The sequence below is a fragment of the Petaurus breviceps genome, unplaced genomic scaffold, assembly GCF_028583685.1.
Source record: "Petaurus breviceps papuanus isolate PSGF00001 unplaced genomic scaffold, PetGlider_PUasm1.0 189, whole genome shotgun sequence".
Classification (NCBI taxonomy): domain Eukaryota; kingdom Metazoa; phylum Chordata; class Mammalia; order Diprotodontia; family Petauridae; genus Petaurus; species Petaurus breviceps.
In genome coordinates this window covers 47,346,488-47,370,082 of record NW_027185809.1, presented here as the reverse complement: position 1 = coordinate 47,370,082, position 23,595 = coordinate 47,346,488, and the positions used below count along the sequence as shown (strand labels likewise).

Sequence of the window (23,595 nt, the reverse complement as noted above, 5' to 3'; positions counted from 1 at the left end):
CCTCTGACAGCTGCAGTATCTTTGCAAAAGCCATTTTTGGAAATGCCTGCACATCAGTGTCTGTTCTAAGTGCCAATTAGAGTGACCAAGATAAGTTCTACTTTTTTTTTTTTTCAGTCAGCCAGAAATTGGATGACAAAGCAGATTTTCTGCCCGAAATCTGCATGTGCCCATTTCCTGACACGCAGAGGGAATGTGACCTAGGACTTTTTTCAATATCATTTAAAAACCAAATTCTAACAGTGAACTTCCTGATTTGGTGATAAAATAAGCAAATTTAATACAGAGAGGATCACTGTGTAGCAAACATAGAACTTGTCTAGATTCAGAAAAAAAAAAGATTCAAGTGCCCCCTCGGATACATACTGGCTGTATGTCAACAAGTCACTTAATCTGGAAAGTTAACTGACAGCCAGTTGGCACAGTGGATAAAGCACCAGACCAGGTGTCAGGATGACCTGAGTTCAAATGTGATCTCAGATACTTACTGGCTGGGGTGAAACTGGACAAGTCCCTTAACCTCTGCCTGAGCTTCCTCATCTGTAAAATTTGATTAATATGAATATCTGTCTCACTGACGGGCATCTCAGGGCAGGAAATCCTTCACCAGGAATTTTCCACAGTAGGGAAATCACAGGTCCAGAATAAAAACAAAAAGTTGGATGGTGACTCAGCCCAAGAAGTGGAAGAGAGCCAAGAAGCAAAGAGAATCAACTGGTAAAGATGGTAACATGAATAATATGAACCCATGAGTTTACCGTGATAGTATGACGGAAGAACTACAAAAAATATCAAAAATTCCAAGTTCGCCTTGTTTTCAAATATGCAGATAAAGGTAGAAAGTTCTCCTAAACTATTCAGTATCTAGTTTGAATGTTGTATAGACTTTCACAGTCCTGTAATCTCAAGAAAGGATTAAGCTGAAGAAAATCAGGACATAATATGATTCTACCTCCATCTTTTCATAGAATCTTAACAACCAAAACTTAGTTTTATGAAACATTTTGGTACTTCTTCCCTAAATAAAGTCAAGAAACTGGAAATTTGCATTTTATACTTATCCTCTGAGTAAAAACACTAATATGTGTGGGGTAGGGACCTGGTTATTCATCTATTTCTTACTAGAATCACATGGCTCAGTTTCAAAAATTCAGAGATTCTTCTTTCGGTGGCAGTTGATTAACTCTCAACTCATCTAAGAAGTCAGATATTGCCCAAACTTTTGGGTAGCCACCTTTGAATAACCATTTTAAAGGCAGTAAAATGGAATCTTCTAACTAAAACTTAACCATTTTCAGATAGCAGCACTTTAGCCTAGCTAGGACTGTAACAGATGTCCCTGAAGTTCCTGGTCAATTGTCTTGATCACTGAAACACACAAAAATTAATTGAAGAATTCAATGACTTTGGTTGAAGTAACAGAGAAGATGTATGGTTAACTTCGAGTCAACACCACCCCTCTCCAACCTCTGAGCTAAACTTATGCTCCATGGGCATAAACATTCAAACAGAATACTTCTCCCTCTACCAGAGATGGACTTTTAGCACTTTTATGAAAAAACTTTTTTTTCCCAAAATGGTCTTTTCCTAGCTTTAAGCAATCTGTGATCTATGATCTCAAAAGACACTGCATAATTTTCCAAATATTATGCAGATCAAATCTGGGCCTTCCATACAACCTCACTGTCTACAGTGCTCCAACTTAGACACACACTTGTATGAGCACATATGTGTATGTATTACATACAGAAACTAACTTGATATCTGGATAATTAATTATCTGTAGGGTTTATCTTTTTTAATCAACTCCCTTTTGCGTTTAATAAAAAAGTCCCTGTTATATTTAATGTAGATTTCATTGAGAAGCTTTTAAAGTTTTCCTGGGCATGATAGAAGAAGACTTTAAGGAAGTAGCACATAATTATTTGACATTGATAAGTAAGTCATTTGTGTGAATAAAAGCAGGAGATTGGACAGGATCATCATCAGAGATCCTTTACAGCTCTATTTCTACCATCATCAAAAAGACGTTTGTTAGTCTTATAGCAAAAATGAAATCAAACCGATGGACACTACAAGCACTCCCAAAACACTAAAAGAATGAGTGGAAGATCTCTAATCTTTTGCAGAGGCCCTCTGTTAGATTCGGAGAACCAGTGGGATGCAGTGGAAAATATAATGAATTTCCAGTCCCAGGACCAGGGCTTGAAAACCAGCTCTCCCACTTTCCCTACCTGTATGACCTGGACCTGCCTAAATGGGAATGAAATGAGAAAAGTTAGAATAGAAGACCTTTGAGGGCTGTTCCAGCTCTAATCTTATAATTTATATGGAAACTGCAGTTAAGATTGGTACTGGTCAGGGGAGGGAGAATACCCAACCTTATTCAATCACAGAGCCTTCCAAATATCAAAGTAAAACCATCCTGGTTTAGGGCCTGTGAGGAATCAGTCCTATCAGTCAGCAGCTCTTTAAACAAATTAATTTGCCAAAGCAAGAATCCCAAATACTAGAGGAATGTATTTCATTATAACTAATTGTTCCATTTTGCACGCTCTTGTCATATACCAGCATGCCTTCAACTTGTTTTGTAACTCATAGCACATTCACTTGCCCAACAATTTCAAAAGTTTTTGTTTTGTTTTGTTCTGTTTTAAAGGAGGAATACGGGTGGGGAAGCTATGGCCTGTGTTCCCACTATAAAATACTTAGGAATAGTTTAGATCCCCATTCGTAGTTAACAGTTTACTGAGTACTCATTGTCTAAAAGAGGCAGGAGAAACAAAGCATTAATAGAGATCCTGCCCAAAGAGATTGCAGTCTTCCATCGAAAAAGCCAGAGGGAGAAGATGGCATTAAGATGAGTGGAGAACAAACCCATCTCCCTAACCCGAAGGTCAGAAGGAGCCTGAGCTTACACAGACCTGAGAAGGGAAGTTCTCCACAGGCTTCGAAAGGAAAAAAGGCAAGCCTTCCCTTACCTTGCATGTTCCCAGGGCAAAGATACAGTGCAGCAGTGTTTAAACTGGAGGACAAACATCAGCAGAGAGCCCCATGTCAAGGGTGTAACTAGGGTGGGGCCAATAGTAGTTCCTATACTCCAGAATTCCCTGGGATATGCAGCTGCAGACCAAACACATCAACTCTGACAAGGTTCATAAAGCTGCTTTCAGAGCCTGTGTTAGCTGGCAGCTGCAGAGGCCACTAGCTACTGCATAGTAAGTAATTCTCTGCTTAAACCAGGCAGAAGCCCAGTTTGAACAGAGAATCTGGGAGAGGTGCCGAAAGAAGAATTTCTCCCTTCTGCAGCTCTGGAGGGCATATTGTTATACCCTGCAAAGCTGCAAGAGAAGAAAGAAGAATGTTATATTTTATAAGAATGTACCGAAAAGCTTAACTGCATGCATTAACCAACTCCCCCCATCCCCAAACAATTATAGCTTTAAAAATCATCAAGTTAATACAAATTATAAAGTTAATATATAAAAAAATAGCTCATAGCTATTATTCCATCCTGACATCTTAGATATACTTAAGCAAATTTCCATTTTGTTCTCAATAATTTCACCCTGCCAATGATGAACTGTTTTTTTTAATAGGCCTCTCAAAGTGTTTAAGACATTGCTTAAAACCTTCCAAAACCTTAAGATCTTGTACTTTCATATTCTCCATCCCCAATTCAGAGAGGCATCTCCAAGTATTTTATAAACACTCTTCAACCTATTTTTAAACTGATGAGATAAGTAGAAAATGAGCTATAGCTATATCAACAGCTATACCATTGGTTAAATAAAGAGGTAAACACAACAGAGCACTTTAATTGTCTAGCCTGATGGGGCCTTGTTAGTCCTGATAACCAATTTCTAACAGTAACCAAGGTTCTCCTGCTATAATGCTCCTTGGGAAATAAATGACCATATTCTCGGAGGGATAAATAAATAAATCACACTGCATAGATAATGACAGTCCGTCACTCTACAGGATCCAATCAATAGCAAAGAACTAACTCCAATCACCACTCATTCTTGAAACATCCATATAGCCACTGTCAGATTCTGATTAGCCTGAATAAAGAATCATTTTTCCTTCTCTCCCCCTGGCTCCCTATAAGTTCTCTGCTTCCTCTCTCTCTCTGGGATGTTCCAATCAACGTACAGCACTTTTCTCTCTCTACTGTCTATAATCTCCAGGGAACTTCAGATTGTCTTCTTCCTACTGTAGCTAAAAAGAAAATAACTAAAAACTGTGACCCTGAATTCAAGCTATGTGTATCCTGGGACATGCTCTGGGCAATCATCCCCACAATACATAGAATGTCAATCCAATCTAGGGAACACCTAGAGATTCAAGTGTGAAAGAGTTATCTTTCTTAAAGGTCATTCCTGGAAATACATCTAAATTTTGTTTTTGGGCCTGAAGCACTCAGGGCCCTAGAGCTAGATGGATTTTCCCTATTGGTCAATAATGCTAGTGACTATAACTCACTAGAAGCAACAATTTTCAATGAGATTGATTCTTCAGTTAATTTTTTATCTTAGTAAAATATGTGTATTTCCTCTCTGACCCCTCCCTATTTAATCATGCCTCTTATAGGCACTAAAGATAATGTATAAAGTTCACCTTTAAAAAAAAAAGGTGAGGAGTGGCCAGGTAGCACAATGAGTAAGAGCACCGGCCCCAGAGTCAGGATGACCTGTGATCAAATACGGGCTCAGACACTTAGCACCCACCCAGAAATAACTGGCCATGTAACCTTGAGCAAGCTACTTAACCCCAATTGCTTAGGGGAAGCCAGGTGGCACAGTTAGTAAGAGTACTGGCCCCAGAGTCAGGATGACCTGGGATCAAATCCGGGCTCAGATACTTAGCACCACACCCAGAAACAACTGGCCATGTAACCTTGAGCAAGTTACTTAACCCCAATTGCTTAGGGGCAGCCAGGTGGCACAGTTAGTAAGGGCACTGGCCCCAGAGTCAGGATGACCTGGGATCGAATCCAGGCTCAGATACTTAGCACCACACCCAGAAATAACTGGCCATATAACCTTCAGCAAGTTACTTAACCATAATTGCTTAAAAAAAAGGTGAAAAAGAAAAAGCTATTGTAGGCATTAGGAATTTAGAAACCTTTTAAGGACCAAATATCAATGTTATAGCTATAATTAGAGGAGTATTAGGAGCAAAAGTTGGGGGGGTTGTATTTATTTTGGAGGGGGGAAGGCAGGGCAATTGGGGTTAAGTGACTTGCCCAAGGTCACACAGCTAAGTGTTAAGTGTCTGAGGTCACATTTGAACTCAGGTCCTCCTGACTCCAGGTTGGGTACTCTATTCACTGCACCACCTAGCTACCCCTGGAGCAAAAGTTTAACCTTCAAAGGTGACTCCATTTCTAACATATTTACATTCTAATAACTCTGCTGCATGCTGTTTCGCAAGTTGAGTCCTTTTCTATGCAGAATTTCATTTTTCACAAAAATTTGTTTCCTTTGTGTTTATTTCTTCTCTTAGGTGCAAGAGGAACTAGAATGTTTCAAAACCCTAGAGGTTGAGAAGTAGAACAACAGGTTGGAAAAATAATGCAAATATATGACACATTAGTCTGAATTCAGGGCAAATGTTTACCTAATTCACTACTCCTGTACACATACCCATTAGGCTTATACAAAACTTGAATATAGGCAATGATGATATTTGTATCATCAGTAAAACAGTCATTATTTAAAATGGGACTTTGAAAACCACATGGGACTTTTAAGTTTCCCCAAACAAGAATACAGATATAAAAATTAAATATATTTTAAAATATATTTTAATATTTACATTTAATATATATTTAATATAAATATATTTTAATAAAATATAATCTAAAATTTATATATACTAATGTGTATATATACATACACATTCACATATATATATGCATGTGCTGCCACCGTTTAAGAAGAATCCTGAAAAGCTGCCTCAAGAGAGTAACCAGGATGGTAAAGCTTTAAGTTTATGCCCTAAGAGAAACTGGGTCATCGGTAAATGTTACAAAGATGTAGATTCTTGCTAAATGTCAGAAAAATACTTCCTAATACTTAAAGCTGCTCAAAAGTGGAATAGTCCATTTCAAGAGATGATAGGTTTACTCTTTTTGGAAGTCTTTAAGCAGATGCTGGACTTGTTGGGCTGGCTGGACTGGCCATTCCTTTCATGTATGGAGTGGACTAGAGGTATCTAGGTGGTGCAGTGGATGGAGTGCCTGGCCTGGAGTCAGAAGACTCTCCTTCCTGGGTTCAAATCTGGTCTCAGACACTTACTACCTTTGTGATCTGGGGCAAGTCAGTTAACCCTATTTGTGTCAGTTCCTTCATCTATAAAATGACCTGGAGAAGGCAATTGAAAACCACCCCAGTATCTTTGCAAAGAAAATGCCAAATGGGATCATGAAAAGTCAGAGACGATTGAAGTGACCCAACAAGAAAAAATGACCAAGGAGATCCCTTCCAATTCTCAAATTCTGTGATTCAGAGTAGCCATATTAATGATATCTCAGAGCAAACAAAGCACCAGAGGAGGAAGTGATAAGAGGCTATATAACTTACCCAAAGTCATACAATTTAACAAAGATAGGGCTCTAGGACCAGTTTCCTTATGTAGAATTCCATTTTCTTCCTCCTAGGAAAGGTAACTAGTGATCCACTAATTTGTCCTAGTTAGATAATTCTACAGTTCACTAATAACATTCAGCTGTCACTGATAGCCAAGACTTCCTTCTTGTTCCAGAACCTATGGCAAAATGGAGAACATAGATCTGAGAATCAATATTCATCAAATTCTCTTTCTTATCCTGCCATCCATTTTTATGTGTACATGCTTTTTTTTTTTAAGTGTAACTTGGAGAATAGTTGCTTTTTTTCTGGTTAGTAAGGAAAACAGCTGATAGAAAAGGATGATCATATCTGTCAAAGCCTGGGGGGAAGGTGGGGAGAGGGAATCTAACTGCAAATGTATAGAAGAAAAATATACCAACTTTCACTCTCTACTCAACTGGATTGAGGAAAAGTTCTTCCTGGACTGTCCATTTGGTTTGCTATCCTGCTTCCTCCTCCTTCCTCTTTGAGTAAAATATATATCAATGAAATAGTTAATAAGGAAGCAAAGAAGGAAAGAGAAATAAAGAAAGGAAGAAAAAAATAAAAGCAAAGAAAAGGAAAAAAAGGAAGGAAAGAGAGAAAGTCACTCAATGAAAATGGCTATTTTTCTACAAAATCATTTTTGTTTTTGTATGTTTGGGAGAAGAAAAAAAAACACCTGATGTTTGCCAAGTGTTAAGGTCATGAGTGTATATTTGCATATGACCATATCATTTCTCCATTTTATATGAGAAAACTTCCTTTCTTGGATGGAATGGAAAAAACAAATTCCATCTTGGAACAAATTTCCAATACTAACATAATTAGGTTACTGATGAATATGAATGACCATGAAGCAAAAAGGGGAAAGCTATACATCTAGGTAAAAGGTAGAGAAAATTCCATTTTTCAAAAAGGAGTTTATTGCTTTCCTTTCTCTACTCACTAAGTGTGCAATATATTCTTGTCTAGAGGCAACTGGTACCAGTCCTGGATAATAGCACCTGGCTCTTCTTTCAGCACAGAAATACAGAGTATAGAATCCCGTGGCTTATGTTGCCTCTAGATGGATTGTAAACTGTCCGACATTCGTTTTCAAAGGTTTTATTTCAATTCATTTTGTATCCAAATCTAGTGCCCACATCTTAATATCTTACTGTTGCACTAGGTGGCAGTACTTGAAAGTAGTTAAAACAAAGGCATGGCTTCCAGAGTTTAAATTAACAGCGAGGGCTTAATTCTAAAAAGATAAAATACCTGTATTGTCTAACAAAGTAAAGGGTATAAAAAAGGATATTGGATTTAATCCATTCAATCATGGACGACTTTTTGTGACCCCATTTAAGATTTTCTTGGCAAAAATACTGGAATGATTTGCCATTTCCTTCTCTAGTTCATTTTACAGATGAGGAAACTGAGGCAAACAGGGTTAAGTGACTTGCCCAGAGTCAGAGAGTTAGGAAGTATCAGACACCAGATTTTAACTCAGGGCTTCCTGATTCCAGGCTTCTTCCACTAGGTACCCCACAGACTTGGGGGGGGCAGGGGAGCTTTTAAGTCATCTACTCTAAATTCCCTCATTTTATGAATTAGTAAAACTAGAAACCTAAAGGTAAGCTCCTTGGGGGAAGGGACTTTTGTCTCTTTTTGTATTCCCAACACTTAGCACAGTTCCTGGCTCATAGTGGGTGCTTAATAAATGTTTATTAAATGAGTGAATGAATTTACCGAAGATTATACTGCTGGTAAATAGTCTTCAGAAGTCAAACCAAGGTCCTCTGACTAAATTCAGTGTTTCTTCTTTTAATACCATGTTCACTAACGTTAGTGCAATGGATGCACTGAATTAGCTGTGGTATGTAACTGTGATGAAATGCTATTGTGCTATAAGAAATAATGAGCAGGACTCTCTCAGAAAAACCTAGAAAGACTTACATGGGTTGATGCAAAGTGAAATGTAATGTGTAAAGAGTATTATTGTAGGACGATCAGTTGCGAATGACTTAGCTATTCTCAGTAATACAACAATCCATGGCAACTCTGAAGGACTTAGGATGAAAAATACTATCCATCCCCAGAGAAAGAACTGACGGTGTCTGAACACAGATTGAAACAATTTTTGTTTGCTTTTTTCATTTTCTTTATTTTTCTTGAGGTGTTTTTTATCTGTTTTCTTTCACAACATGACTATTACGGATATGTTTTGCATGACTACACATATACAACCTATATAGAAAAAAAAGGGGGGAGTGCAATGACCAGAAAGTCCAAGACCAAACATGGAATACCAGTTCTAGCACTTATTAACTACAGAACCACGGGGAGCAGGTTAATTAAACTAAGTCTCAGTTTCCTCATTTGATAAAAATGAGCAAGGTTGTACTGGTAAATGTTTAACAATTGGCTTTCCAAAACCCCATTATGTCACACTTGTAAAAATTTAACCTGCTTTATTAGCATTTTCTTCATCACTTTCTTAAGTCTAGACAATGAACAAAACAATTAATTAAGCCCCCATTTATATAATTTGCTGATTTCCAAAATATAAATGCTCACACTGAAAATTTAAAATTTGACTCCTAAATCAATAAGAGCTGGTGACAGCTCACCCTTGAAAATGGGAATAATAGTATTTATACTATTTACTAAGGGTGATTATGAAGAATGTTCTTTGAAGTTTTTAAAAATCCCATTGCAGGAATAATGATAAGTTGCATTTATATAGAGTTTGACAATTTATGTGATAATTTCTTTTCAACATCCCTATGAAAAAAAATTCAAGGAATTAAAATAAAAGGATAGAACTCCTCATCTTTACAAATGTACCCTTGAATTTCAATCCTCATGCCATCTTTAACTTTACCAATGTGTGCCTCTATCAAGAACATGTTCTAATTGGTGGAAGCAGAAAAGCTCCTGTGATTCATACTGGTTCAGAATAAATGTTTCTTATAAATAAACATTACAAAGATTCAGACACACCATTAATTTAAACTAAACTCTCCTTAGGCTTGGGAAACAGGTTGTCCTAAAAATATGTGAATATGCTTTCCAACAGTAGCAAAATATTATAAACATAGACATAAATATATAAAACTGAGAAATCATGATCTCAGATAAAAGTGGGGGAAGTAATTATTTACAGAAAAATTGAGCAAAGTCCACAAAAAATCTCCCAAATATTGACCCAGACTTTCCCTGGTTCATTAATTCCAGCCTAAATTTCACTACTGCTAAGAACATCAGGCATTCTGTTCGGCAGACGCCCACCTGCTATTTAGTTGAATGTGCCTGGCACCTTGACATTATACGGATTCTAATCAAAACCTTGTGTAGAATGTCAGCCTTGGAGTCCAAAGCGAATTCCAGTCATAAACACCTGAGGAGGGAAGGGGAAAGGGGGAGATATCTAAAACCTAAAAACAGAAAGGAAAACAAAATTTAAGTCATTTCTGAGTAGCCAGATTTAAACAGTCTTCCTGGATGAATGTTTGCAGAGAGCAAAAATATATAAACTTCTCTGGAAACTATCACTTTCATATCTAGGTTGAAGAATATCCCAATGCAATTGGAAGAAAATGAAAGCACAATTACCCACAACCATCTCTATGGTGTATGTATACTCACACAGGGCTGCTTCTGGGCCTTGACAGCAAATCTCTGCCCTCAGTCTACAGGCAAGTACAGAAGAGCATCATTGCCTTTTCTAGGGTAGATTCAGATATATCATGTTACAGACCATAGCTGAAACACAATGACATTAAAACATAGCCTTACCCAACATATTAAGTGGATGTTACTCCAGTTTCCTCTTATCCACATTTTTAGCAGGCTTTATTCCTTGCAACTGCTTATTTGCTTAAGAAGTTAATTCTCTACTTTGAAGGCCTGTCCTATTGAGTTCTGACCAGGCTGAAACCTAGCTGAATGAGTGTAAAAGAGCTATCAGTACTATTATATAATCTCATCTTTCTCCTATTTTAAAATGAAATTCAGAAAGAAATCACCCAGGCACAGATTGAGATCCTTCTTTTATTCTTTTAGAATCAATGTTCTTCGAACTATTACACAAGTGAATAAAATTATTTCTTTTTGTAATTTAACAAAAGTATGATATTGTCATTATTTATATAATACTCAAATGGGTTATATTATTTGATCCCCTAAACAGCCTCTTGAGACAGACATTACCAATATTATCATCCTGTAGTTACAAAATGAGGTAACTCACTGACCAGATACTTCCTATTACTCCTTGTAGCTTTGCAATGGAAAGACAGGCACAGGAAATGGGTCCCATTAATGAATTTCAGCCTGATTTCCACCAATTCCACATTCTCACACACCCTAGTGCAAATCTCCCACTGACTTCAAAGAGAACTTTCTTGTGTTAGAAGAAGAACATGAGGTTTTCTGGGCTGTGAGAATTTCATTAATATTTGTTTTATTGAAGAGGAATTAAGATTCTCTTACAAAGACAGTTCATCTCAAAAAAAAATAAAACTTGTCTCTCCAAAAGCTATTTTCTATTAGCACAGATATGTCTGATCAAAATGTGTAAGACTCAAATTAGAAACGATAGCTTTTAACTTGCTCTGATATTTACAAAAGTATGGAGGATATATCCAGAAATTTTAGGGGCCAGATTAGATACCAAAAGATCACAGGATTAAAAATTTAGATCTAGAAGGGACCTTACAGGCCAACTAGTATCACCTCCTCTTCTCATAGATCAACAAAGGAGAGCAGTTAAGTGGCTTGCCCAGTGTTATATCATTAATATCTCTAGTAGAGTTTGAACCTAGATTTTCCTTGATCCAAATTCAGTGCCCTTTTCACTATAATATAACACAGTGTTATCAATCAATTGTCATTTAGATTCAATTAATATCTCACATAGCTAGATGGCAGAATTTAACTTTCAAATAAAGCTGAGGCTTTTATGCATTTGGGACCTAAGGAATGGAGAACCCTCTGAAGAATCCCTATCTTCTATCCCTTGTTTTGGAAAAAAAAGTCCAAGTGATCTTTTGGTCATCAGTAAGCAAATGTACCAGAGTTCATCAAATATGCCCTCCATGAAACTCAGTTTTCACCGCCTGGGCACAGCATACTTTCTCTGTACATTGTCCCTAGCTTTGAGAGAAGAGGTTGGAGTTACAGTAGGAAGTCATGACTAAGCCTTCTCCTCAGTAAGCAGCCACTGATTTACAAGGTGATATGAGGACCACTGTCATTCAGCTATTCATTCTCATTTCAACATCAATCAGTTATCATCCTCTTTATCACCACTATTATTACGCAAAATGAGATGCTCACATCTGATAATAACCTTTGTAAGATGTTTTAAGTTCCCCTGGTTGAGGCTGCAGTGCCAGAGGTTTTATTTCAGCAAAAATCACAGACCCTGCTCTGAAATATTTGAGTATTTTGAATGATCATAAACTCATCTATTGTTAAATTTATTTGTGTAAAATAACACAATTTAGTGTCCTTATGCACTAACTTACAATGTAAAGGGCACTTGGGAATTAGGACAAAAAACAAAACAAAAATCTGGGCCTTTCTCTGATTGCACAATGAAAAATTCTTTCAGGGTACTGCTTGCCTTGCCATTTGCTGAATAAGAGCCAGAGTCTCTCCTCAATCGTCTTGCTCAACTCCTATTGACAGTAATGGAAGTTGCACATGCATATTGAGGGCAGGATATGGTCCTCAGAGGCTAATAAAAAGAATGAAACAGAGCATCCTGCCTAGAAAGCAGAATAGCTAAAGAGAAACTCAGCTGCAGGGAATTAATGAAAATCTATGCATTCTCTCTAACGGCATCACAAGAGCTTGCAACTGGAATTCTCCTCTTGATGTATATACTTAACTCTCTCTAATGTCAATAGGAGCTTTGTAGCTGAATCAGAAGGGGGGAGGAGATAGATCAGTATGTCATTTAAAATGAATCATTTCACTGCCTTTCCTCTCATTTTTATACACATTGACAGCATATAAAAATACATTAAAAAAATCAATTTAGCCTTGTAGTTTTCTACCCCAAAGCAAAAAATAGCCACCAGGATGATGCAGTTCAATAACCTCTGAATAATTATTTAAATAGGGTCAGCGGGATAGACTACTGAAGTTCTCAAGATTAGTGGATCCCAAATGAAAAATTCAAAGAACGCTGCACTTCAAAAGCCCCTCATTTCTTTTGAGAATTGCTTCCATTTTATTTTTATTATGTTATTCACTAGAAAGACTGGGATTTAAGAATATCTCCAAGGGCCAAACTGTGTCAACTGGGAATCTGATGAACATTTTTATTTCAAAGTAAAATTATACTATCAGCTTCTGACTATTTATAATTAAAGTGCATTTGCCTCAGATAGGAGAAAGAAAACACCTATTATCAGATAGATTTTCCTGTCAACTGATAGGCTTTGTCCTTCTAAGTGCTGTGACTGACCAGTGCTTCATAATTTAGGAAAAATGTCCTAAACTATATTTAGAGGAATAACAATATTTAAGAATATGAATATACACTGAGAGCATAATCATCCCTTCTTTCCACCCAACCTCTTGTGGGCATGATGAAAACACTCCTGGGCAACATAGCTAAAATACTTTTAGGGTGTGTCTGCAATGACTTTTCACCACTGCAACAAAAACAATGCACTCAGTTTTAATATAGAGAGCATGATTTATACAGAGTGTGTCAAACATGCAATTACTTTTAAATATGGGGAGAGCAATGAAATCTGAAATAAGGTATAGAAACAAAAGGACAGATGACTGGGTAAGTGCCTCCTACTCCCCACCCCCACCCCACAAACATACGTGCAGTGCTCCATTTGAACAGGGCTTCAAGGCCGAAGGTTAGACAGATTTTAGTAATCAGATTTTCAGAAAACAAGCTTCAGCTCTCCTTGAAAGGACATTATAGGCAAACAATATGCTTATTATTTTTTGAAGACAAAAAGTGTTGAAAGCTTTTAAAAATGTGTAAAGGTTTTTAGTTTGCAAGCAATGAATAAAATAACATTAACAATAGCAACATTTTAGCACTTCATAAATGCAAATCTGTCTACTGTTGAGAAGTGGATAATTTTAGGTTAATTGTAATGCCTTTGCCTCTTACTGAAGACTCAGAATTGTGAAAATTAGAATCATCCTAGTCAAAGAGTTTGAAAAGTCAGCTGATGAAAGCAAGGAAAAGATAGAGGTTCCTGTCCTCTTAGAAGACAAGCAAACCCACAGAATACTAATACTCCTGAATATGAATGAAAATCAAGTTGCTCCCAGTGAGTTTGGCAACCAGCTTTTAAAGGCTGTCCCCAACAGATAGCATTTCAAGAACAACACAGATTGGGAGTGACTGAAGATCATTGTGCAGTGATTATTAGTCACTGGTGAAATCAATGGATTGCCTAGTCAGAGGAAAGACAGGCAAGTTAGCAAATAAGCAAGTTTGTAAATCATCTGTGGTTGCCAGCATAAGTATCCTTACCAAGTCTTGTACAACCCAGACAGCTGCCGTTTTGAAGGCAGATGGTGTCAATGCACCAAGATCTGAGATGGCAGAAAATATACTCTTTTACATTCTAGTGATGGTTTCATGGTCTCAGTGAAGCCCTATTGTGGAAGGTTTGGAGACTGGGGTAACTCCTCAGCTAATAACAGGTTTCTTTGGCAACTTAATTGAAGCACTTATTAAGCAAGGAATCAAGTAATCAACACGCATTTATTAAGTGCCTATTATGCATCAAACATTGTAGGGATACTCTGAAGGTATAAGGGAAAAGAAATAATCACTGCCCTCAAGGAGCTTACATGGGGGGGGGGGTTTGGAAAGTGCATCTAAGTATATGCAAAATCTTTTCAAAATAAATATAGTCATTTGTGGGGGGAGGCAAGCCACAGGCAGCTGGGGGGTTCAGGAAATACTTCATGGTGGAGGTGATGTTTGACTTCAGCTTTGAAGAAAGCTAGGGATTCTCAGAGGTAGAAGGAAGAAAAGAATGCAACCTAGTACCTAGAAATGAGCAATGTCCTAATGTCTTTTACCTAAACAAAATTAACATAACTGGATGCAAACAGATTCTATCCCAGAGGTTTTTTGTTTAGTTTGTTGTTTTTGTTTGTTTGCATTTTTGTACGTGTGCAAAAGGAGAAAAGGCTGCTGACCTTGGCTTTGATTCCTAACAAAACTCTGTAAATTCATTGAATAGGACGTGAGGCCTTAGAAATGGATATAGTGAACAGAATTCTGAGCCATCATATGTCTCCCAAAACAAAACGTACTTATTTTAGTCTCACTTCCTGACTGGTAGGTGGAGGAGGGGATGCTAGGCATAGTATATCTGGATTTAAACAAATCATTTGACAACATCTCTCACTATATGCCGTGAACAGGATGGTAAGATATCAACTAGATAATGGAATGGTTGGTTGAATTCTGATTTGGGTAAATGTGTGATAATCAAGTTAGAGAGAACTCTGTCTCTAGTGGGATGATTTAGAGAGGAAGAGCTGTTGGCTTGAAATAGTCCTAAGACTTTGGGACACCCTGAATTATAATAATAATTAGCAATAATATCTTTTATATGTCATTCAGAGCAACAAAGTGTCATATTTACAACTTAAAAGTTTTGCAAAGTATATTGCTCCTTTTGCTCCTCAGAATACTCTGTGAAGTAGATGATACAGGTATTTTTTTACCTGTCCTATCAGAATATTACTGTTTAGCTTTTTGAATATATGTCCAGATTTACTTGGTCTTCTCTACTTTGGTGGACCATAATCAAATGCTTTCAAAAATATGTTTCATTTCAAAATCCCCTAGCCAAGGATACCCCAGGAATTTAGAATGAGAGTCTTCCCCTCTCTATGTCCCAGCACAAACATAGGTTTGCTCTTTTTAGTACCCATTCTCAAGCACAAACAAGAGACACAGATACATACATACATACACGCACACACACACACACACTCTGAACCATGTCTTTGAGAAAACTTTCTTTTGAATATGCATGCATAAAAAATGAAAATGAGAAATGTTGTAGGGGTTTTGGGAAAGGTATCTAAGGTATTGTTGGTTTTGTAAACTCATTCAACCATTCTGAAAAGCAATTTGGGATTATGCCCAAAAAAAGTACTGATCTGTGTATAGTCTTTACCCAGTGGTACCACTACACCAAATACATCAAAAAAAGGGGAAAGGATTCATAAGTATATAAATATCATGGTATATGGATGTAACCAAATATTATTATGTATAAGAAACAACAAAATGGACAAGTTCAAAGGAAACTAAGAAAAATTAACTGATGTTGAGTTTATCAAGGAGAAGTAAGAGAGTATGTGCGGTGATAGTAACATTATTAAGAAAATCAACTCTAAGTGAGTTTAGAATTCTGATCAGTGTAATAAACCATGATATTCCAGAGGAGTAAACATGCTTGTTAGTTACCTCCTCCAAGAGATTTAAAATGCAGAATAAAACATACATTTTTTTATGTGACTAACACAGGAATTTATCAGACAATATATATTTATTATGAGATTTGTTTTTCTTTTTAATGTTCAGTTGTGGGGAATGGGATACATAAATAAATGGTCATTTAATTGAAAAATAATGGATTTAATTATTTTTTAAAAGAAAGAGAATGCATGCCATGTACAGAAAGTGAGCAAATTCTTAATAAAAGTAAGGATAGAAGCAGGAGGAGATTTATCTCTTCCTTGGGAGGGAAGAAGGGACAGGAATAAAAGAGGTCAAGAATAAGGACCATCATCTCTATTCTCAGCTGGTACAGCCCCATAATGAGCTCTACTCAATGTCCTTTAGCCCCTATCCATAGCCTGCTACTTTGATATGCATGCAGCAGAATTTATTAGTGATGGTTTGCATATTCTAATAGGGTAGCCCCACTTCCTTCCTATACTTTAGTGGGTTTCATTCCATTGCAGTTGCAGCATGCTCACCAGGGTTTATCATTGCCACCCTTCAGTGTGCTTCCATTTCCTCTCTGGCATCCCTAGTCTCCTATTATTTTCTTCTCCTTTATGGAGAAGGGCTAAATTTCTGGCCACAAGGTTTAAGTCATTGCTAAATGTCGAATTATATACAGTAATTTGGGAAGGGAGGCACTATCTAGTGAGGACATCAGGAAGGGCTTCATGGAGAAGATAAGGAAGGAACTGAGGGAAGAGAAAAACAGAAGATGGGGATGTCATATACCAAGAACAAAAAGAATGTGAAGTTGTTGAAATTTTGGGAGAACATAGGAGAAAAGCATAATGGGTCTGGAAAAGTTAGTTATGTCGAGTCTTCTGGGGCCTTAGTTGAATTCTTAGTTATAAGGGAGTTAAGCTAGAAGATTTCTAAGGTGCCTTACAATTTCTAGCATCCTTTAAGCAACATTTCATCTGAAAGGTTTATTGCTTGACTAGAGAGCACAGTTAGAAAAGGTTTATCTGAATCCTTACAGTCTTTAAACCAAGATGAATTGCTATTTAGGATAAGGTGGCTGTGCCCACACAAGAAATTTTTAGAACATTTTTCTGCATAGAATAATGGCTTAATAGGAGCCATGTGGTTAAATTCCTCTAGACTGAAAAAGAAAAGCCTTCAACTTATTTAGGGACTCAAAAAGAACAGTTCAGGCAGAATACAAGGCGGTTCCAGAGACAAAAACAAAGCCAATTCTGGCCTTCTCTCTCACTGGTCTCTATTGTTTTGAAAATCCACAGCCCCCTTTGGTGGGGGCAAAAGACTTCAAAGATCACCTAGTCACATTCACTTTCGTCTACCTCTAGAACATAGCTCTGCCAAAAGTGATGGAAAGCCTGGCCCTATTCTTTTTGGGATGACAAAGAGGCGATATCTGGCAATCCTAAATAAAATATGTCATGCCAGAAAGATCAAAAGTGTGGCAATGGCATGTTCTAAGTATTAATGCCAGCAGAAACTAACCTATGGCTCACCTACAGAAACCTCATTAACCACAGACTCAAAGCAGTACCATTCCAGCCCCTCCCTCAGGAGAACATGAAGGATCTGTAGTGACAAAAGACAATATAGTTCATTGATAGAAATAATATAAACTTAACTCATTCCAATGAGCACTCAGGCCTGGCCCAACTTCTAATTGCAATGTATTTTTTTTGTCTGAGAATGTGAAAAGCTAAAATGCAGCAAAGTTATCCTGTTGCACATCAAAACCGTCTGAAAATTTAATACTTTATGGTCATTGTTCCAGATGAGGAAGTGGAGGTAAAGGGGACTACCCCAAATAAGTAAGATAGTGGTAAAGCCAAGAATAGAACTAAAGACACTTGATGCCTGAATTTTCCCCTATGCTCTAACCACCAAACAATCCCCCCTTGCATTCTGTTACTCCAACAGCTGCTGAGATTCTCAGCAGAGCCCCAAGAAGGAGTCATAGAGGTTTTTCTGTCCTGAGCTAAAGGGAAAACTCTTGTCAATGCTTTTCTTTATATCAGTAGATAACTGCTTGGGCACCTTTAAAAAAGAGGGAGAGAGACATGAAAAGGAGACGAGAAAAAAGAGGAGGCGAGGAAGAAGACAGAAAGGGAGGGGAGAGGGAGAAGAGAGGGGGCAGGGAGAAGGAAAGGGAAGGGAGAAGGGGAAGATGTAAACAGGGAAAGAAGAGGCATAGGAGAGAGAAAGGGAGATGGGAGATGGAAGAGGGGAGAGGAAGAGGGAGAAAAGAAGATGGATAGGTTGGAGGAAAAGAAAAGAGAGAGGGGGAAAAGAAAGAGGGAGGGGGAACGGGAGAATAATGGAGAGGAGGAGAGACAATGGAATAAAAATGACAAGAATGTAAGAGTTATGACAAGGCAGAGCATGCATGAATGCTAAAAATGCAGCGTTGTACATGAGTGCTTATGAATCCAGAGGAATAAAAAATCACTCTGAATCGGAAGACTATGGGGCTTTTCATGGAAGGTGGCCGACTTGAGTTGGATCTTGGAAAATTGTTATGATAGGAAGGGACAAAGAAAAAAATTCAGAGTGTATTACTTGCATGAAACAATAGCTTAATAGTGAAAAAGAGAGTATAAGCCAACGCAAGAGGGTAAGAAACCTTAAGGTCTGATCAAGAGACTTAAAAACATCATGGTGTCTGCAGTAAAGGATCCTACATCTTCAGGATCTAATACAATGTACTGTACATAGTAGTTACAAAGTAAATGTTGAATTGAATTTTTTAAAATAGGTTGGGGGCTTTTCTGGGAAGGTAAGTAGTTTATTATTTATCCTGCTTATAATTATCTGGGAGCAATTAGTGGTATTTAAGTAGGGGCCAAACCTGTGATTTCACTGGATAGAGAATCTATATGGAGCTTTTTTTTTTAATCAATGCAAGTCTGATCAGTGTCTAGATTTATAGTCCTAGAGGGCTGCCTTGAGCATTGAAAGGGTAAAGTTATTTTGTCCAGGGTCATACAGCCAATTGGGTAGCTAGGTGTCACAATAGATAAAGACTTCTGGGCCCAGAGTAAGGAAGACTCATGTTCCTGAGTTCAAATCTGTCCTTAGACACTTATTAACTGTGTGACCCTGCGCAAGTTGCTTAACCTTATCTGCCTCAATTTCCTCATCTGTAAAATGAACTGGAGAAGGAAATGTCAAACCACTCCAGTATCTTTGTAAGAAAATACCACATGAGATCATGAAGAATCAGACATGATTGAAAATGACTAAACAAAAGCAATACAACCAAATAAGTGTAAGGTTAGACTCAACCCAAGTCTTTCTGGCTTCACGTAGTCCTGGCGCCTCTCAAAAGAATCAGATAGCAAAATAATTTAATTCTGAAAGCAGGAAAGGATATGCTAAATTGTATAGTTCAGAGACTCAAAAATAAGGACAATAAAGTGTTAATTGTGAGGTCTAGACAATAAATACAAAAGGAATAAGAGAAACATACATTCTTTCAATCCCTCCACAGACTGTCTCATTATGGCTGGGATCAGCCCATTATCAAATATAGATGGCAAAAAATATTAACTGCTACATTTATCTTTTTATGAAATCCAAGAAACTATCTTCTGTAGCAATCTTCAAATACTTGCTCCTTGAACTTTTCTTCCATCCCTCAAAAACTCTAAAGAAGAAAACTAACATAGATTGGAAGAGTCAGATACAGTATATAAGGTATAGACTATCTAACCTCCCCCTCCTTTCCTCCAATATGTCTACTACCATTTATATTAATTTATATTGGTCAAAGCTGCTAACCATGAAGGGTTAAACAGAAATTTAAGAATAAGCACTCTTCAGCCACCAAAGAATTTGAGAAGAATCATGAATAAATTCCTCTCTTTTTCTGATCAAATTTATTGAGGCCAACTTGGATGGAAAAAAATATGACCACTTCAATTCTGAGAGTAATTCTAGAAAGGTCTTCAAGCCCGCATTATAGCAATTCTTAAAGTGACATACTGCACATAAAACCATATGACCTAGCATCATCCTATACTGAAGAAAATCATATCTATTTATAAATCATCTCACCCTGGAGCAAAACAGACAAACATTTTGTTGGTTTAGAATATTTAGGATGTCATGAGAGCCCAAGATAGAATATTGCCACTGTAAAACACCTGATTATAACACTCAGCTGAATCAAAACTGAAATATTTTGCTCATTTCACAGAAAAAAGTATTACAAACACTTGAAAAAGTGAACATTTTGATGTTTAAATTTTTTTTATTGTTCTATCCCTTGTGCTATGAAAACAAACTTTAGTAGAATTATATAAAACTGCCAATGATAATTTGAAAAAAGTAATAGGACAGTTATGAATAAATACAACATAAGGAAATATATTTGCTATAAAAACCAGATGCCCTATGCTCCATTTTGCCTTTAAATGTACTAATTAAACTGCGCTTATGTGGTATTAACAATATTTATATGGGCACCAAATGCAAGGATTCATTTAGCTACTCTTAGTACTGTACTTAGATTTGTGAAGGAAACTGAATTTTCAATCCATGTGTCAAGAGAAAAACAGGAGATGCATTCTGTATGTGTTTGGTACTCATTATTTAATGAGTAATATGCAACAATCACACAAGTACCATATTCCAGAGTTAGAAGGAAACCTTTTTCATAACTTAGCCTTTTACCTTTCAAACTTGATGCCAATTTGACACAGGAACAAGAAAATGTCTGCCAAAGAACACAAGGTATAATTTTTATGTCAAAATGCCAGCTCCGCCCTTGTCAGAAATGGCTGTCAATATCAGAAGCCATGGAAAAAGGACAATGTGGATGCACAGTCTGATTTGGTGTGAAAGCTTGTCACTTTCTGTTCTTGAACTTTTCTTAAAGTTGAAAGATGATATGCCCAAGTTGGGAAGGGGTGTTCTGCAGTATAGTGTGGTGGCTGAAATGGACATACCAGCATATTATAAATATACCACTAAGGCTCACTGTCACAATTAATTGGCATGATCCTAAAATTCAATCTGGCCAAACCTTTTAAAGGAAAATGGCTTGTTAATGACAGCACTTTGGTTCATTTTTACTGCCAATGCATAATCCCTCTGAGAGCTTGGCTAAATACCTCGAAAACATCATTGCAGTATTGGTGTTTTGCCATTGCCCCATCACTGTATTTAACAAGTAGAATTTAGCTTCTTTAGCAGTCATAATGGAATTGACTCAAATGACATCAACCAAGCATCTAACAAGATAAACCAAGACTGAAGATTCGAAAACACCATATTTACTTTGACTGTCCTCTGATTTTTATTAGGACTGTAAAACCTACTTACACTGTACTCACTTCTAATAGTTTTCTGTCTCTAATGTTTATCTTTAAAGGCTGAACATAACATGTACATTGTAGAACTTCCCACTCAAAAATGATTTCTCATGTTCCCTTTGCCCTATCTTTAGGACAATGTAATAGAAAAAAAATGCCCGAGTCATGATGTCTTTTTCTGCATGCCAGTGAGGGATGGTAAAGTACATATTTCTGGGCCAGCAAAGGAACTGGGATCCCAGCCCTTTCCCATGATGGAAGGAAAGAAGCCTGGTTGCCAGACAGTATCCAACAAATAGGGGTGGAGGAAGGGTACATTATCTGTAAAACAAGGGGCCTGGCAACCTCGAAGATTCCTTCCAGCTCTAAATCTTTGATCCTATAATCTTGTTGGGCATATTTTGGTTAAACACATTTTTTACACCATCCAGAGGACATTCAGAAGTGGTAGTCAAAGGGAGAATTTCATTTTTTTGTACTTCCTAGCAGTCCCGTGTTCAGGACTTTAATGAATCTGTACAGAGTCCTTCTCTCTTAGATATTAGACGGTATCTCAAAATGTCTCACTTGAAAGGCAGAGAGCTATATGTGGAAGGGCAAAGGAGGTTCACAGCTTCCTGTAATTGTTAATAATTACTCCCTTGGAATTTGAAAGCATAGAGTATGAACAGTCAAATAGTTAACACATCTTCAGAGTGAGGGAGTTGATACAGACAGTAGAGGTGTGATCCAGAGCATGAAAGGTAAAAATCACACAACTGTGAATCAGTGCAAATGGTCTGTGGGGGTGTCTTACTGTGGATTCCCATAGGGTTGAGTTTCCCCCTAGGGAAATCCCTTGATTTATAGGTGCATGCAGAGGGAGTGCTAGGGCTAAGTTGCTGTGTTCTCCCTCACATCAGAATCTGCATGTGGGAACAGCAAGAAAAGTGACCTAACAATCTACATTAGAATGCCAGTTTGGAAAATCCACTATCACCATATACAGAAGAAAGAAAACCCCTTTCTAGGGGGACCTGGAGCCTGGAAGAGTGAATTTTGGGTCAAGTCTTACCAATAGGCAGGGTAACTACAACCTATATGATACCTAAAAAAAAAAAGCCCCACCCTGCCCACTGCAAAAATCCTACCAGTTGCTTTTGACACCTGGAGTAGCCTTAGACTGGTAGAGGGTACAAGAGACAAGCTGAGTATATAGGAAACTTCATTTTCTCTGAGAGCTCCGGCACAGTAATGATGATGCAGATACCAACACACAGGACATTGTCATATCACCACCAACAGAGAGGAGGGGAGCCAGTTGTGATGGAACCTACATAGGCAAAGAAGTGGTTAGGAGGATGGTCATACTAACTGAATTCCCTAGTCTAAGCTTAAGACTCCTTTCCCCCCAACACCAGGGTTAACCTGAGGTGACTCCTGCTACCTCCCTGGTCCCTGATAAGTCAGCCAACAACTATCAAAGTAAAAACTACCCTATGATGATTTACACCAAAAATACCATCGCAACATTTATCCCTGCAATTTTTGTATTTTTGTTTTAAGGAGATTCTAAGTCTCCTGTTTTTGTTTTTTATTTAAACTCTCAATGGCATTTCCCTGTGTCCATAAAACAATAATAATGATTTTCTTAGGTGGTCTGTGTTTTCTATAAGCCAGTTAAAGGTCCCACATGTCCTATGGTGGTCGTGATGTCAAGGAAAGAAAGTATACTTTTAATAAGCCTTTATAAAAGGATATGTTGCTTTTGTGTTTTTTAGGGGGAATATGTGTGTATATGTATACAAACTTATACACATATATGTGTAGAACATATAGGCCAGTATAAAAAATGCTTATTGCATAGACACATTTAATGCATGCACACATTAAAAGGGCCAAGGTCTCCCATTGCATGTGGGGCCATCTCCACTCATCCTGATCTATATCTTGCCACTGGACCTAGATGGTTCTAGAGAAGAGAGTGAGGCTGTTAACTTTAACAGTGCTGCCTCACTTGAATCCAGTCCACTTGCAAGTCATGACATCACCTTCCTGATGTCATGGTGTTCTTTGAGAACGAAGGACAGACAACAACAAAAACTGCTGGACAGCTGTTTAAGAGCCTATCAAGAAGAATATGATCTATATTCTATTTATATATATAGTATATGTATGTTATATATAGATACATTATATATTATCT

The 23,595-nt window shown here is 37.4% G+C and overlaps 1 protein-coding gene across 10 annotated transcripts in view; it reads right to left on the bottom strand.

Moving 5' to 3' along the window:
* FLRT2 (fibronectin leucine rich transmembrane protein 2) overlaps positions 1 to 23,595 on the bottom strand; it is a 123,991-nt gene that overhangs the window by 49,949 nt on the left and 50,447 nt on the right. For 3 of the 10 annotated variants that reach the window (XM_069092367.1, XM_069092370.1, XM_069092372.1), the window contains exon 2: positions 22,541 to 22,722. The exons of 6 other annotated variants lie outside the window; for them this stretch is intronic. The gene's annotated coding sequence lies outside the window, so the exon portion shown is untranslated. Of the gene's footprint in view, positions 1 to 10,244; positions 10,301 to 22,540; positions 22,723 to 23,595 lie in introns of those variants that run through there. One more of the 10 variants, XM_069092373.1, reaches the window with a different exon arrangement.